We start from the raw sequence: 15,000 nt of genomic DNA, 5'->3' as shown, positions 1-15,000 counted from the left end.
TTCGCGCATGCGTACGTCAGGGCGTGCGTGCGTTCGACGACGACGACGCTCGTGTGCGCGCTGCTGCGCGCGCGTTCCTGTAATAATAATAAGAAGAGAGCGACTCTATGAGGAACCAACGGCCTCCGACCCGTTCACCCTATGCTAGGTGGAGCCGGTCTGATATTGTACCCTCAGTGGTTCTCATCTCGTAACATTTCATATTAAATTTTTATACAAACAATTTATCGTACAATTTTCCTCTTTTACAGGCTTATTACATTTTATTGATATTATTACAATATTGATATTAAACATTTGTTATATCTTTTTCATCTATTGACAGTGAGAAATTTTTCAAAACTTTTCATACGATTTCCATGATATATATAATATCGACAATGATTATAAATCATTGATTTCAATCGGATCTTATTAGAAATTTTCTTATAAATTTATTAGAAAAAGACTCTCATACACGAGTTTTATTAGGCGTATTATAAAGAAGTCTGATAGATTGAATAAAAATATCTTTGAAGTTAAGATCGACAGGGATAAACATTCGTACATCGTTTAAGTAAATATAGGATATCACGAAGAATATTATGGTAGTTTGAATAAATTTCTATATTCATGAGAGATGAGCACCGCTGCGGGTGTGACCGTGAACGAAGAGGCAGGAAAGCAAGAGAGCGTTGTGGGGCAGTATCTCTGTCCTCGCCCTCTGCCTTCTCCCGTGCCCTCCCTGCTGCGATTTCTCCTTTCCCGCCCCCACCGTGTTACTCTCTCTCTCCCTCTCTCTCTCTCTCTCTCTCTCTCTCTCTCTCTCTCTTTCTCTCTCTCTGTCTCTTTCGTTCGCTCATTCGGTACGAAACGAAGTGGACACTCAGCGAAGCCGAGTCGAGCAGTGGGAATAGTGGGGTGTTGAGGCACGAAAGGGGAAGTTGGCGGTACGCCGATAGCAAAGCTCCAGAGGGATGAGGAGGGGAGAGAGTGTGGAGGTTCGTTTAGGCTTTACGTGCCTCCGAAGAAGAACGGAACGGAACGGAACTTGGCGGTGGGGGTGGGTAGGTCACTCTGGAGATCGCCGAGAGATGACACCACCGCGCCCACACGATCCACCGTGCCGCGCCCGCAGGTGTAATGTACCGACTCTCGCGCGCACAAATACATGTATATACGTGTATATGCATGCGATACGCACACGCATACACATATAGACATACATACATACAACATATAAATATATATATATATATATATGTGGACAGGCAGACAAACAACACACATACACACGAAAAGAGAAGAGGCAGCCACAGCCACGCTTGCGATGCGTGTGCCACCCGTTGCCGCCTTCCGTTGCTTGCCCTTCTCTTTACCCCGGCGATCTTCTCGAGTCTCTTTCCCTCCCTCCCCCTCTCCCTCGCCCATTTCTCTTCCCTTTTACCCTTCTCATCTCATCCTCCTCCTAGTCACGACTCGGCACTCGAGTCGGTCGCGCGCGCGTCCGTGCGCGCGCGCCCCACCCCACTCCATTGGCAGTCGGCCCGCCGGAGATCCTGCGGCCTCGTGTTTGCTCTAGGAATACGAATACGACTACGATTACGCGGCAGCGGCTTGCCGTCACTGGCTGCATGCCGGCAACGTCGCAAATCCTCTCCTTCCCTCTTCCCCTTTATCGCTCTTCCTCCCCACTACTATCCCTTTGCTTTCCCTCCCTCCTTCTCTTCTTCCCTCCTTCCCATTATCCCACTCCTATTCTCCCTCTCTCGCTCTTTTCCTACTCCCCCCCCTCCCCCCTCTACCGCCCCTTCCCCCGCCTCCTCCTTTCTTCCTTCCTTCCTTTGCTATCCGTCCATTCGTCGTCTCCGTCTCGTGCTGTAAGATAGCTGCGCGTTAGCCAGCGTGCGATACCGTCGTTCCATTGCGAGGTATCGTAACGCGCGAATAAGAACCGATACCGAGCCGCACGCTTCCCCTTCTCCTTCCCCATCCTCATTCCCATCCCCATCCCTATCCCCATCCCCATCGTCCCACTCTGATTTTGTTTCATTTTATCCTTTTCTTTGCCTCGGTCCTCGCACTTTCCTCGCGATTTCTCTTATTTTCTAGTTGTACCGATTAGTATCTGTTACTTGTCATCATAGTTCGTAATATCCTTAAGTCCATCGAAATCAAGTTATGTAGATACTTACATTCCGCGGCATCCCGTTTTTTTTGCATTCGCCATGATACCTGGAATTTATTAGGAAAAATTTTCTTTATCTCGTAGCGCGTACTATCATTTGGTGTTAATAACCATGGTTCGCTGAATAATCGTTAATTCGTAGGTATCAATCAAGGTAACTTTGTCGTTATAACGCGTTATATACATTTCTGTGAAATATACCTATCAATTTGCACGGTAAACATTAGAGAGATAAAAAATTGTTCTTTTATCGAAACAAATGGTTGTCCATTTCGGGATCAACGTTCGAAATGTTTATTGAATTTATTTGCATTTCTTTGCCTCCTTCCATCATTTTATCGTCACTGTAGGTTTAATATCGCGAAGTTCAATTCCGATTCGCTTATCAGTCAGTATTTATTCAGCCTCCGAAACGCCGATAATCCTCTGACACTCGTAACATGTAAATTTTCAATAACCTCGCGCAAAATCAATTAGCTATATAAAAACGACGAGCCCGTTACGAATTCGTAACGTAGTTTCTTGCGAACGAAATCTCGCGAATCATCTTATGTTCTTCCCTTTTACGTTCTAATGGATCGTGCCATCGTTAACTTTTGTAGTACTTCTTATACGCCTATTCAACCGCGATCGATACTCAATCGTTTTGGATCGTGACGAAAAAGATCGATACTTTTCTACCGTGTCACGTATTATTATCGTACGATTATGTAGCATTATCTATCGGATACTTTTGATCGATGTTTTCTCAGGGATTAGGAGCCAGTCCAAGCGCTAAGAAAAGTATGCTGTTGTCATTTACATAGATTAGCACGATTAAATGCTAAATAACATGTAAATTAAGCCTGATATACATATATATGTATTTGATTAACAAATGGTACTGTAAGTAACTATATACATACATTTATATAAGTGTGTCTATATATATATATATATATATATATATATATATATACAATCTCTCTCAATCTCAATAGATCGAAAATAACTATATATATTGGGATCGATTTGATGTAAAGAATATCGAATCGTTAATAAATATTTTTTGAGAAAGCCATAGATACGAAGCAATAGTCAAATTCACGAACCCATTCGAAATTTTGCGCATACGATGACTACGTTTGACGTGTCATTTCCGAAGCGAGAGGGTGGATAGGATACGAAGGAAATTCTCATGGCGGATTTCCAATATCGGAGTCCGGGTGGCAGCCCTATTGCCGGCACATCCTATCGGCCATTACGAGACTCGCGGTATTCGGTCCATGGCTCGATATTACGCCTTGTACCGCGTTAGCATAAACAAACATCGGATCAGAGGAAGGTAGCAACGCGTATATGAACCTGCTCCTGTGTCTATCTACGTTCAGTAAACTTTACGAGATGAGAGACAATCTTCCATTTTGATAATTAAAGAGACAATACCCCAGACCGATTCAGTTTCGAATATCTTTTTGTTCATACGTAAAATTTACCCTAAGTTTTATTAAAATGGAAATCTTTCCAATTATCACAATCTGATCTAAGATCATGATGGATAAAAGATATGAAAAAAAAAAAAAAAAAAAGAAATATTTATATATACATTTATATAAAGAGAAAATATTTTCACGTATAAATTTTATGAAATCTCTGTCGATGTAATCACGAATAGAATTCTCGATGGTATCAGTTTGTTACAAAGGTCATTGATCGGTAGAATGGAAATAATTCAATGAAGAATTTCGATAGGTCACGTAGAGATGCGAAAGGTATTAAAAATATAAAGTGACGGTATTCGTAAGTATATAACCACCATGGTTACATATCTATATGTATATAATGGTAGGTTTTTATATGTTTAATGTGAGCTTAAATATATATATATATATATATATATATATATATATATATATATTATTTATGCATATATATACATATATACACATATATATTTACATACATACATATTTATATGCATATATATATATATATATACCACGTACATATCATAGCTATATACGTACTACTGGTCGAAATTAAACCGGATTTCACGGGGGATTAAATGGTATTTGACGAGCTATACGAGGATGTGCGACGGGGCTCCCTCTGTTTTGAATTTGGGCGTGAACGTGACAGTTGGTTTATACGATTTTCGGATTGATGGGCTCACCGCGCGAAATACCAGGAAATTACGAAAATAATTATTATCCGCGAGGTGGTATACTGGCGTAGTGGCGTAGAGCTCGCGAGGCTGTTCCGATCGCGGATATTAACCGAGCGTAGAATTATTGGCTCGTACATACTCGCGATGCTTTTTCGAGTGGTCGCGAGGGGTGCGTCAATGAGGAACGGGACGGAGGGGGATAGGAATTTGTGCTCATACGTTTCCGCGAGTAACATTTTTTCAAATAATACAAAGGCACATACCGTTCAATGAGATAGATATTTGAATGTACGATGTCGCGCGATTTGACCTTTTCACTATCGTACGGAAGTCGATGCGTTTTCTACGAGAGATCAAAGTCTATCTGACGATGTGCTTAATGGATCTGATATGCTTAATGGATTTGTAGAATCCTTGAATAATCCGAGAAAACAATTTCTTATAAATTCTCAAACGTTTCTTTTTAAAGATATCGATATATAGATATCGTACGATAAGTCGTAATAATGAACATTGTAGTGATAGTTTATATGATGAAAATAAAATAATAAACGAGCATTGTTCTTACGGTCTTTATTATTTGACGTGAGAACGTTTAATCGCGTTTACATTGAATACTGAAGCTGATCAAGGGATTTCATTAATAGCCTCGCGGTCGTATAGACCAACTGCCATCCGCGTGCTCATCGACGAAGATTCACGGATGTATCGAATAGAGAGGAGCGGCATATTGCGTCGGTGGTGATGGCGATGGCGATGGCGACGGTGGTATCGTCGGTGAATCGTTCCCGAAGCGATATCCGCGTGGCCGATTCCGGACGATCTCGCCGCCGCCGCCAGCGTAAGCGATGCATCAGCCTCGGCTGACCAATCCCAATAATTTACGATTATCGATCGAGCGGCCGGTGTTCAAATTTGCTAATTACGCAATAATTATACGGCCTACATTAGATGGCAGAGTCTAGCGTACAGAGCAAGCGGTAGTAGTGGTGATGGTGGTGGTGCTGATGGTGGTGGCGCCGTTGCAAGCATCCGGGGAAACTATCGACCGAGCTAATGCGGAATCATCAACGCTCGAAGCGGGCCAATAGCAAGGCGACCTAGGCGTGTCAATAGTTCATAGCCCCTTCCCGGCCTGAGAATAAATTGACCCGACTGTTCTCGACCTCCAGTCTTCGAACGAACGCATCCAATGTGACTATAGTTTTCCGAGCATCGAGTTCTGTTACGAAAAAGACAGAGAGAGATAGAGCGAGCGAGCGAGCGAGCGAGCAAGAGAGGGAGAGAGAGTATATAAGGGGGTAGGAGGAGTATCATAGGAAGCGAGAGAGCGAAAGAGTGAGACGGAGAACTGGCAGTGAGTAAAGCGAGAATAGCGTCGACGTACTTGGTACTCGGTGCAATGGACCACGTCGAGAGGTTGCTGGAACCGAATCTTGGTCTAAGATACATTATGTACACTACTAGTCTGAAGCGTTAATAACTTCGTTATAACATTAGGGCTTCTCATAGAGTATCTCTGAAATATCCTTGCGAATCGTTTAATCAGAGAGGATGTTCGGTTCGTCCACGCTGATCGTTTCTATCAAAATTTTCATTTATCCATTATCTTTTAGAAAATAATAAAATGAATTTAATGAAACAAAAATCATTAAGAAATTTATTTCTGCAAGGACGTTATTTTCGCATAACAGTTAAAATATAAAAAACGCCAACGGTTTTTAATACCTACAACTATAACAGTATGTCATGTAACTGTCATCGTCGTGAATCTTCTATTTTAACAGAGGTATTCGTTTCTGTTTCAGGTAAGTTCAAAGTTAACGGTACTGATCGCTACCTCCCATCTTGCTGGACGATTGTCGTGAGTATATGTAACTACGTATGCCTATTTCGTAGAAAGAGAGAGAGAGAGAGAGAGAGAGAGAGAGAGAGAGAAAGAGAGAGAGAGAGAAAGAGAATGTTCTTGCACGAACTAAAACGAATGTTCTTGTTACATCTCTTAACGTAATTCCATAAATCCAAGACATAGAAATCTCTATGATTGAATCTTCACTTTGTACTTTAGTTTAATCAGACTCTTTATAAAGAAAATAGTTAAGGGGCATAAAATTTGGTTGAAAGAAAGAAAGGAAAAAAAAAAAAGAAAAAAAAGAAAAGAAAAAAGTTATGGAATATATTATAAACAAATTGCCGAGCCAGAGGGAAATTACATTCCCCTTTACTCCCTTTTTTAATCTCAGTGGATTTACGAAATGCGGGAAGCGTTGAGCTAGCGGAGCACGTAGTCGCATAAATTGGCTCTCCTCGGTGAGAGAGAAGAATCGCATAGGTTTCTCGTGGTCGACGCCGTCTCGTGAAATAGGCCTCGTCCGTCTCTTTTCGTTTTCTTTGCGACGGACTCTAGTCGTCTTCGTCGTTCCTCGTGGAAGAAAAGGTGGGGAAGGAAGAGGAGGAGGACGGGACGAAGAAGAGGTGAACTAACAGGATCGCAACAAGTGACCGACCACCGCGCCCTCCTTTCATTATTTCCTTCCCCTCTTCTTCGATCTTCCCGCACCGATCGTTTCCTCCCTCGTCGTCTGATCTTTCTCCTCCTTCTCTATCTATCGATCGTTTGACTCTGTTGTTAAACTCACTCTCAAACCTTTCCTTTTTCTTCTTCTTTTTCTTCTTCTTTTTCTATTTTTTTTTCTTCTATTTTTTTTTTCTATTTTCTTCCCCCCCTCTTCTTCTCCTTGTTCCGTTTGTTTTTCTTTTTCTTTTCTTTTCTTTTTTATACTTTTTTTTTTCTTTTTTTTTATTATTATTATTTTCTTAAGATTCGGTAATTTATTGTCAAAGGGCCAGCAAGTTTTATTGGATTCGTGGCGATCTAGATAATGATCTTGCTACCTCGCCTTTGTTAGCTCTATGATAACGCGATAAAAAAAAAAAAAAAAAAAAGAATGTAAGAGACGTAAAACCTTTTTCATATTTATAATCAATCATGATATACCGTTCTTGTCATACCAAAGGATGAACAATTACGTAAAGAGATTTCTCTTGTTCTCGGATGAAAAAAAAAAAAAAAAAAAAAAAAAAAAAAACAAAAAAAAACAGAAATAATAATAATATAAATAAGTAAATAAATGAAATGAAATAAAGTGAAAAAAAGAAAAAAATAAAAGAAAAAGAAAAAAATAGAACTAAAATACAAGAGAAAAAAGAGAAAAGGTAAATTGCATAAATCCTTTTATCGATCATTTCGTGAATCTTCTCGTAACTCGAAGGAAATGCGACGTGATTAATTAACATCTTCGTTTGATTCCTTGATCGTTAAAGTTCAATTTTCGAAAACGAACTAAAGAAAATATAATCGATGCTTCGTAATATCTCGTTGCAATATCGCATAAAGGAATTTCGTAAGGCCAAAGTGAGAGGTAACGATAAAACGGTGAGCGGGTTCGATAGTTCGTTTACCAAAAGAATTTCGTAGAAATTTCGAACGGTTGTTTCATTCTAGTGCCGTCCTCGCCAAAAATTGGGCAACTTTTAGTAGGAGATTCGATCGATCGTTTTGTACGATCGGTACGCAGAATATAACGACGATTTGGTACTATGCGGCATCGGCAGCGAGCCGTTGCGTAACGGTGTCACGTAATAACAACGATTCGACCTTCTCCTGTAGTTCGTAACCACCCACCTTCTACTCCCTCTCTACCTCTCTCTTTCTTTCTCTCCCTCTCCTTTTCTCCTTCTCTCTCTCTCTCTTACTCTCTCTCTCTCTCTCTCTCGCTCGCTCGCTCGCTCGCTCGCTCTCTCCCTCTCTCTTTCTCTCTTCCTCACTCTTGTTCGATCTTTTTTTCTTGTCTTGCACCTCGAAGCACCGCTGCTAGGTATAGTTACGTTCTAGAAATCCAAAACGTTTCTTCTCGAAACTGTCCAAGTGCCTGTCGATGTAAATTCACCCTTTTGTGAAACTAGATAGCTGTAGAGAGAGAGAGGGGGGAGGGAGAGGAAGGAGGGGAGAAAGAGAGAGAGGCGGAGAGAGAGAGAGAGAGAAAGGATGAGAATTTATTGGCTAAGAATTTTATTTTTGCCCATTTTTGATTAATATTCTTCTTTTCTCTTTTCTCAAGGTCTTCTTTAGGTTCTTCCAACTAATATATTTTAATTTAATTACATATATATATATATATAATGGAACTGAATGATCTTCGATCGTCAAAGTCGTTGTGAAGGATCTTCGAAACAAGTTGCAAAAATTTCATTGAAACGTATGAATCTTGTAGAAAAAAAAAAAAAAGAAAAACAAGAAAGAAAGAAAAAAAGAATTTCATTCTGAAGGATAAATGCACCGTTACTCTTATGCCGTTAGAAACGTGCATTCTCATCGAATCATTTGCATTGTACTTTGTCGCGTTCGAACGCTTACCATAATGTTTTCTCCTTACGCAATTATCTTTTGTGATGGAACTTATCTCGCGTGAAACTTACGTCAAATGTTCACGCGATTTTACAAGCTTTCGTAAAACGACGAGCAAGTTGTTCAACGGGAAAACTATTTTGAAGAGAATGGGAGAATAGAGTGTAACCCTTGAGTGGATTTTTACGAGAATCTATTAATCTTTACGAGATTCGTTTTCATAGTTTTTAAAAGATATAAGGAAGAGAAAACGATTAAGTATATATATATATATATATATATATATATATATATATACACGAAATAATTAGTTATGATTAGTTATTAAATAATTAGTTAAATGATTAGTTATACATTATACAATATTCTCTTACCGGGATGCTTCTCAATATTTTTCTTTTATGTCTATATTATTATGTAATAATTCAATTGAAGAAACAATAGAAAATTACTTGAGTGTCTAGTAGGGTGTTTTTGACGTATTCTTAATATAGTTATCTCTCATTTTCATTCTTATTTCGAAACTCGATTATATAATTTATTCACTTAATTGAAAACATTATATCACGTCTACTCCTGTGACTTCAACTGTAAATAATTGCAGATTGAAAGAGGCAATAACGAAAATACAATTAAAATATTTTTATAAAAGTATTTGATTCGTACAATAGTATATACGCACGAGCGCGCGCGCGCGCGCACACACACACACACACACACACACACACATTTATTAATTCAATAATAAGTAGATATTTGGCTATACGAATATATCATTTAACTTATTACAAATTTTGATTGATCGATACACCAATTATAAAATTGATTAATTTGATGACGGATTTGAAAAATTAATCGATACTCCATTCTATAATATTAAATCATCAAAGATTATTCAGCGTTCATTTTCGTTCGAATCATCCCCGTCCTTGGTACCGTCTCAGAGCAACGTCATCGTCGTCGATCGAAGTCGAAGTCGAGAAATGCCTGAAGGCTTTTGCCTAGGACAGTACTCCGACCTTCCCTTCTCTCCAGCAGCAGCGCGTAACAACGCGATAAGTATAGCGACCGCCGAGTCGACGAGTACCGTCCTGCGAGATAGGCTTGGTAGGATACCTCCCAAGTAAATCCGCCTGAACTATGTGCAGTGAAAAGCAATAATAGCATTTAGTTATACTTAACAATTTTTCGAATTTTCTTTCCTCCTTTATATATATATATATATATATATATATATGTTTTTTTTTTTTTTTTGTTTAGTTCAATAGATCTCTCTTATTCCTGAAATAAAAATTTAATAAAAGTCACTATTATTTCGTACGATTATTTATAATTATAATATATAAATGTATTGATAGAATAAGATTATATATACATTTATATGTGTGTGTGTATATGTGTGTATGTGTAATATTTTAATCAGAGATCGATCATTGAGAAAATTTATTATAATTAGATGATATCTAATTAAAAATGCGTGATTTCTTTTCTCTCTGTCTCTGTCTCTCTTTCTCTTCTTTTTTTTCCCGTTCCATTCTAGGAAAATATATAATCAGGAAATCTTTGGAAAAATCTAAGAGATATTCCCCGTATGCACTATTATTGCTTCTCACTGTACGTCGAGGAAAGGATACGTGGAAAGATAGCGGTAGGTAGGCTCCCTCCCTCCCTCTTTCCCTCTCTCTCACTAGGCTCGCATCCTTTCATCTCTTTCTTCGCATCTGCATTCTCCTCGTTTCTCTACTCCTATCTCTCCTCCCTTCCACTTTCGTCGTTGGGAGAAGCCACGGACGGGGTTTATAGACGACAAGCTGATGTTGTTCGGTGCAGGTGAGAGAGAAAGAGAGAGAGAGAGAGACAGGGATAGAAAGAGACTCGGATAGAGAGAAAGAGAGAGAGAGAGAGAGAGAGAGAGAGATAAAAAGAGATAGAAAAAGTTAGAGCACGAGTTGGGTGGGGTTGAAACGCGAAGAGACCTTTGGTGGGGAGGATAGAGAGAAATACAGAGAGGACTACGGTGTCGTCGTGTGAAGGGGGGGGGAAAGGGGTAGAGGTATGGGGGAGAGAGAGAAGGATAAGCGAGAATGTGTAAATGCGTGCGCAATACCGCCGAAGGGTGGTACGCGTTTTTACGTGCGCGCGCGTGGATTTCGCGCGAGTGAGTCAGCTTCCTGCATCGCGAGTCACCTTCTTCCGTGCATATTGATATTTTTCGATGTAGCTATGTATATATATATGTATGTATGTAGGTAGCATAGTACGTATGTATAAGCGAGTTATATGAACTAACTGATCGGAACTAGAACGGAAATATTCTTTCAAGGAGAACTACAATGTGTTTTTTTCTCTCTCTCTCTCTCTCTCTCTCTCTTTTCTACTTTTTCTTTCATATTTTTATCATATAGAACGTATCGATCGTTTAATCAATTGTTTAAAATCGTTTTAATCTCAATGAAACTATCATGAGATAATATCAATGATTTATTCTCATTTTATCTATTTTCGCTCGTAGATATTAATTGAGCTTTTCCAAATTGAAATCGATGTGTTAATTAACTGTTAATGTATTACGAGTTACAAAATGTATATATATATATATATATATAGTGCGAGTTAGAACGTTAGATGTTGTATTTATAAGTTGTAACACATTTTTATTTATAATTGTCCCGATGTTAGTTAGTTACGTTAAAGAGAACGTGAGCGAGAATGCATTAAACGCGCCAAATTTCATCTTAATCGGCGAAAAATATTTGCACAGAATCGACGTGTTTTATCCGATCTCGAAGCCGTAAATAAATCGAGCAGCTGGCTCTCTACCAATAATCTATGTGTAATCTTAGCTCATAACATTTAGGAAAGCGTTTTCACATCGCATATCATCATCATTATCATCATCATCATCATCATCATCATCATCATCATAATCATCATCATTTGATAAATAATATAATGATAACGAGAAAATCAAAATTAATTTCTAATTAATCAAATACAATTTTAATGAATGATATTACTAGGCAATTTATGAATTGATATTTATTGATTTATATTCTTTAAATTTATCCATTGATTGATAATTTTCTGAATGTACATTTGAATGGTTTTGTAAGAATTGAATTATTTTCATCGTAAATCTTACTTTTTAAATTGTAAAAATGATCTATGTCATAGATCTATGAGCGTGGACATTGCGTGGACATTATTATCATAGGGGAAAAAAAATTGGAAGGTATCAACGATACACGTCCGTATTTCCGCGTTCCGTAACGTAGAGTTAATTGTCGCAAAGAATAGAGGCTTAATTATAGTATGCCAGCCGGTTATTGGGTGCGTGCCCAATAACGTTGTTTCGCCACGTTACCGGGCCAATGGTGCATATTTACGGCTTGCCTATTTTACAAAATGCCACTAGCATGCAACGCTCCGAGCCGAAGTCACACGCACTCACGCCTGTATTATCGTCGTGTATTAACGTTTAACGATCGCCTAACGTAACTACAAGCGTTTTTCGATATTTATTATTCGCGATTAATTAAAATTCGAGTTTTATCACCATGAAAGTATCATTTTGTTTTTACATACTCGTAAATAGGTTACAAAATTTCGATAAATTCATTGTAGTATTTTCCAGAAATAACCGTATAAATATAAAAGTTACATTTTTCTTTCTTTTTTTTTTTTTTTTTTTTTTTTTTTTTTTTTTTATTGTCACGCATAGAGCAACGTGTAAATGTAAAATCATGAAGTCTTGCGAACAAATAATCCCATGGATTATTTTTTTTTTCCCTTCGTCGATTCTCCTTTTGTAAAAGTGAACGTTTAATTAATCGATGAAATGAATTAATCTGGACGGAACACAACTTTCCGTTTCTTTTCTTTTTCTTTTTTTTTTTGGAGCTTTTATTTATCTTTTTTTTCTTTTTCTTTTTATTTTCCTGTCATCATGTACATTCTTCTCCGACGTTTATACTTCTCTTTCTTTCTCTTATTCTCTCTCCCCCCCCCTCTCTCTCTCTCTCTCTCTCTTTCTTTCTCCCTCTTTCATTTTATGTTACCACAAACGGAATACATATGTACCTATGTTTGCTGTTCTTATCTCTCGAACTGACAAAAAGAGAAACCTCGAAGCAATAGGCTCAATAGAAAGGGAAGTAGAGAAAGGTAGATAGTTACATACACAGACAGGTTGTAGATGGAAAAAAGAAAGAGATAGAAATGCCGGTCCAACCCAACGGGTACCGTTCGTCGAAGGCTTCCAGGAGAGCCGTAAGAATTTTATTTTCTTGTAGCAATGAGCTCATAGTCGCATCACGAAGGACATTTCCTTCTAGATACGTACACACGTACATAGGTACGTCAACCAACCTATGTAACTCTAAAAAAAAAAAAAAAAAAAAAAACAAAAAAAAAATCCCACGAGAAATCGTACAACGAATTCAACGTGCGAACGAAATTTTTTTCGAATACGGATTACGAATTTCTCGATTTCTATACGAGATTCTTTTTTTTATAGATTCCTCGGGCGGATAGTTCGAGTCATCTCGTCCGATCAAACGTCGACCTTTTCCACTTACGACAACGAATGATCGAATGAATCCTAGCTTAACCGGCAAAAAATTTTTTGTTACTTCACGGATCGAGAATCGATGATCGATTTTCGAAGGAAAAAAAAGAAAAACAAAAAAAGAAAAAGGAATAGGAGAGAATAGAGGGGAAATAAAAAAAAAAAAATAAATAAAAAAAATAATGAAAAAAGTAAAAAAAATAAAGAATGAAATACTTCTAAATATTATTAAAGTACTTTATTATTAAACTGGCAATCGATATTAGTCCTTTTTATTCCAAGAATTTCTTTAAACATTATTATAGCTTATATTGATCAAACAAACTCTAAAGGCAAACACGTCGATATCTCATCCGACGTGTTCCACATTTCTGTCACCAAATTTGTAATACCTACGAATCGAGTCGTTTACAAGATATGATAGAATCGTTGTGTCATCGATTATTTCATGTGAATATGTATTTACAAAAGTATATCTTCGAGATGGTATATACTCGAGGACAACTCGTGTCATTTTGTTATATGATTTTCGATTACTGTCGAATATCTCTTACGTTTAAAAATGAATATCGTTTAATCTCGCGTAAAAATGAAATCTAAAGGGAACAAAATTGATGGATATAATAAAGAAAGAAATGAAAAAAAAAAAAAAAAAAAAAAAAAAAAAAAAAAAAAAAAAAAAAAAAAGAAAAGAAAAGAAAAGAAAACATACACACACACGCGCGCGCGCGCGTGCATATGATTTTTCGATTAAAACTTTTCCTTAAAATACATTTGTCAAAATTATTCATTGGTTTTAAAAAGATGATTCGACGTTCATTCCTTTTGCCCTACATTTTAGTATTACGTGTAGATATATTTTTCGATAGGATCTACATACATGCATATACATATCTACAGACATACATACATACATATATATATATATATATATATATATATATATATATATATCTACATGCATACATACATGTACTCATTTTCGAATATACCGAGTACTCTCTTCTCTTTCTCTCTCGTTCTCCACTTTTGCAGCCTCTTTTACGGTAGCTCGTAAGTTCCGCCATCACTGTGCCTTGACGTTCGGCCATGAAATATTTGACTTGACGGATGCATTTTCATAATGGGGTCTCCTCTCTCTCTCTCTCTCTCCCTCTCTCTCTCTCACTCTCCCATTCTCTCTCTCTCTCTCTCTCTCTCTCTCTCTCTCTGTCTTTCCCTCTCTTTCGTTCTCTTGCTTTACGGCAAGTCTCGAAGCCGAATGGAGAGCAGCTACGATGCACCATCCCGATGGATATTTTATAGAGCCGTCTATGAGTGTTCACCTGGTTGCCATACTTCGCAGCTAGATACTACCAGGTCACAGTTTCCACTACCCTCTTTCGCATAGACACACCCTCTCTTTCTCTCTCTTTTACCCTCTCTCTTTCTCTCTCTCTCTCTCTCTCTCTCTCTCTCTCTCTATCTATCTCTCTCTCTCTCTCTTTTTCATTCACTCTTTCTTTTCGTCTTCGTTTGCTACCCCTCGTCTACGTAATCTAATAAAAGTTATCGTGCTGCCGGAACAGTTTTCTCATTTTATCTTTTAACGTCACATATATTTTCAACAATGTCGCGATATCACAAGTACGGTCAAATAACTTCCGATCATTGTTACGTATCATTTGGTTCTTTTTTTTTTCTTCTTCTTCTTTTCTTTTCTTGTTTTTTCC

The 15,000-nt window shown here is 37.9% G+C and overlaps 1 protein-coding gene and 2 long non-coding RNA genes across 6 annotated transcripts in view; 2 read left to right on the top strand and 1 right to left on the bottom strand.

The window, feature by feature from the left end:
- LOC124957618 overlaps window positions 1-235 on the bottom strand; it is a 5,070-nt gene extending 4,835 nt beyond the window's left edge. The window contains exon 1 of one of the 2 annotated variants that reach the window (XR_007103676.1): window positions 1-235. This exon is cut by the window's left edge and continues 278 nt beyond it. This is a non-coding gene — a long non-coding RNA (uncharacterized LOC124957618). The other variant, XR_007103677.1, reaches the window with a different exon arrangement.
- Window positions 1-15,000, top strand: part of LOC124957614 (neurogenic protein mastermind-like) — a 171,954-nt gene that overhangs the window by 34,735 nt on the left and 122,219 nt on the right. The gene's annotated exons all lie outside the window — the stretch shown is intronic.
- Window positions 3,076-15,000, top strand: part of LOC124957621 — a 12,421-nt gene continuing 496 nt past the window's right edge. Inside the window, exons 1-2 of the long non-coding RNA XR_007103681.1 lie at window positions 3,076-5,670; window positions 6,122-6,177. This is a non-coding gene — a long non-coding RNA (uncharacterized LOC124957621). The remainder of the gene's footprint in view (window positions 5,671-6,121; window positions 6,178-15,000) is intronic.

Source organism: Vespa velutina, chromosome 2 (genome assembly GCF_912470025.1).
Source record: "Vespa velutina chromosome 2, iVesVel2.1, whole genome shotgun sequence".
In the NCBI taxonomy this organism is placed as follows: domain Eukaryota; kingdom Metazoa; phylum Arthropoda; class Insecta; order Hymenoptera; family Vespidae; genus Vespa; species Vespa velutina.
Note: the sequence above shows the minus strand (reverse complement) of the source record. Positions and strands in the feature narration are given on the sequence as shown.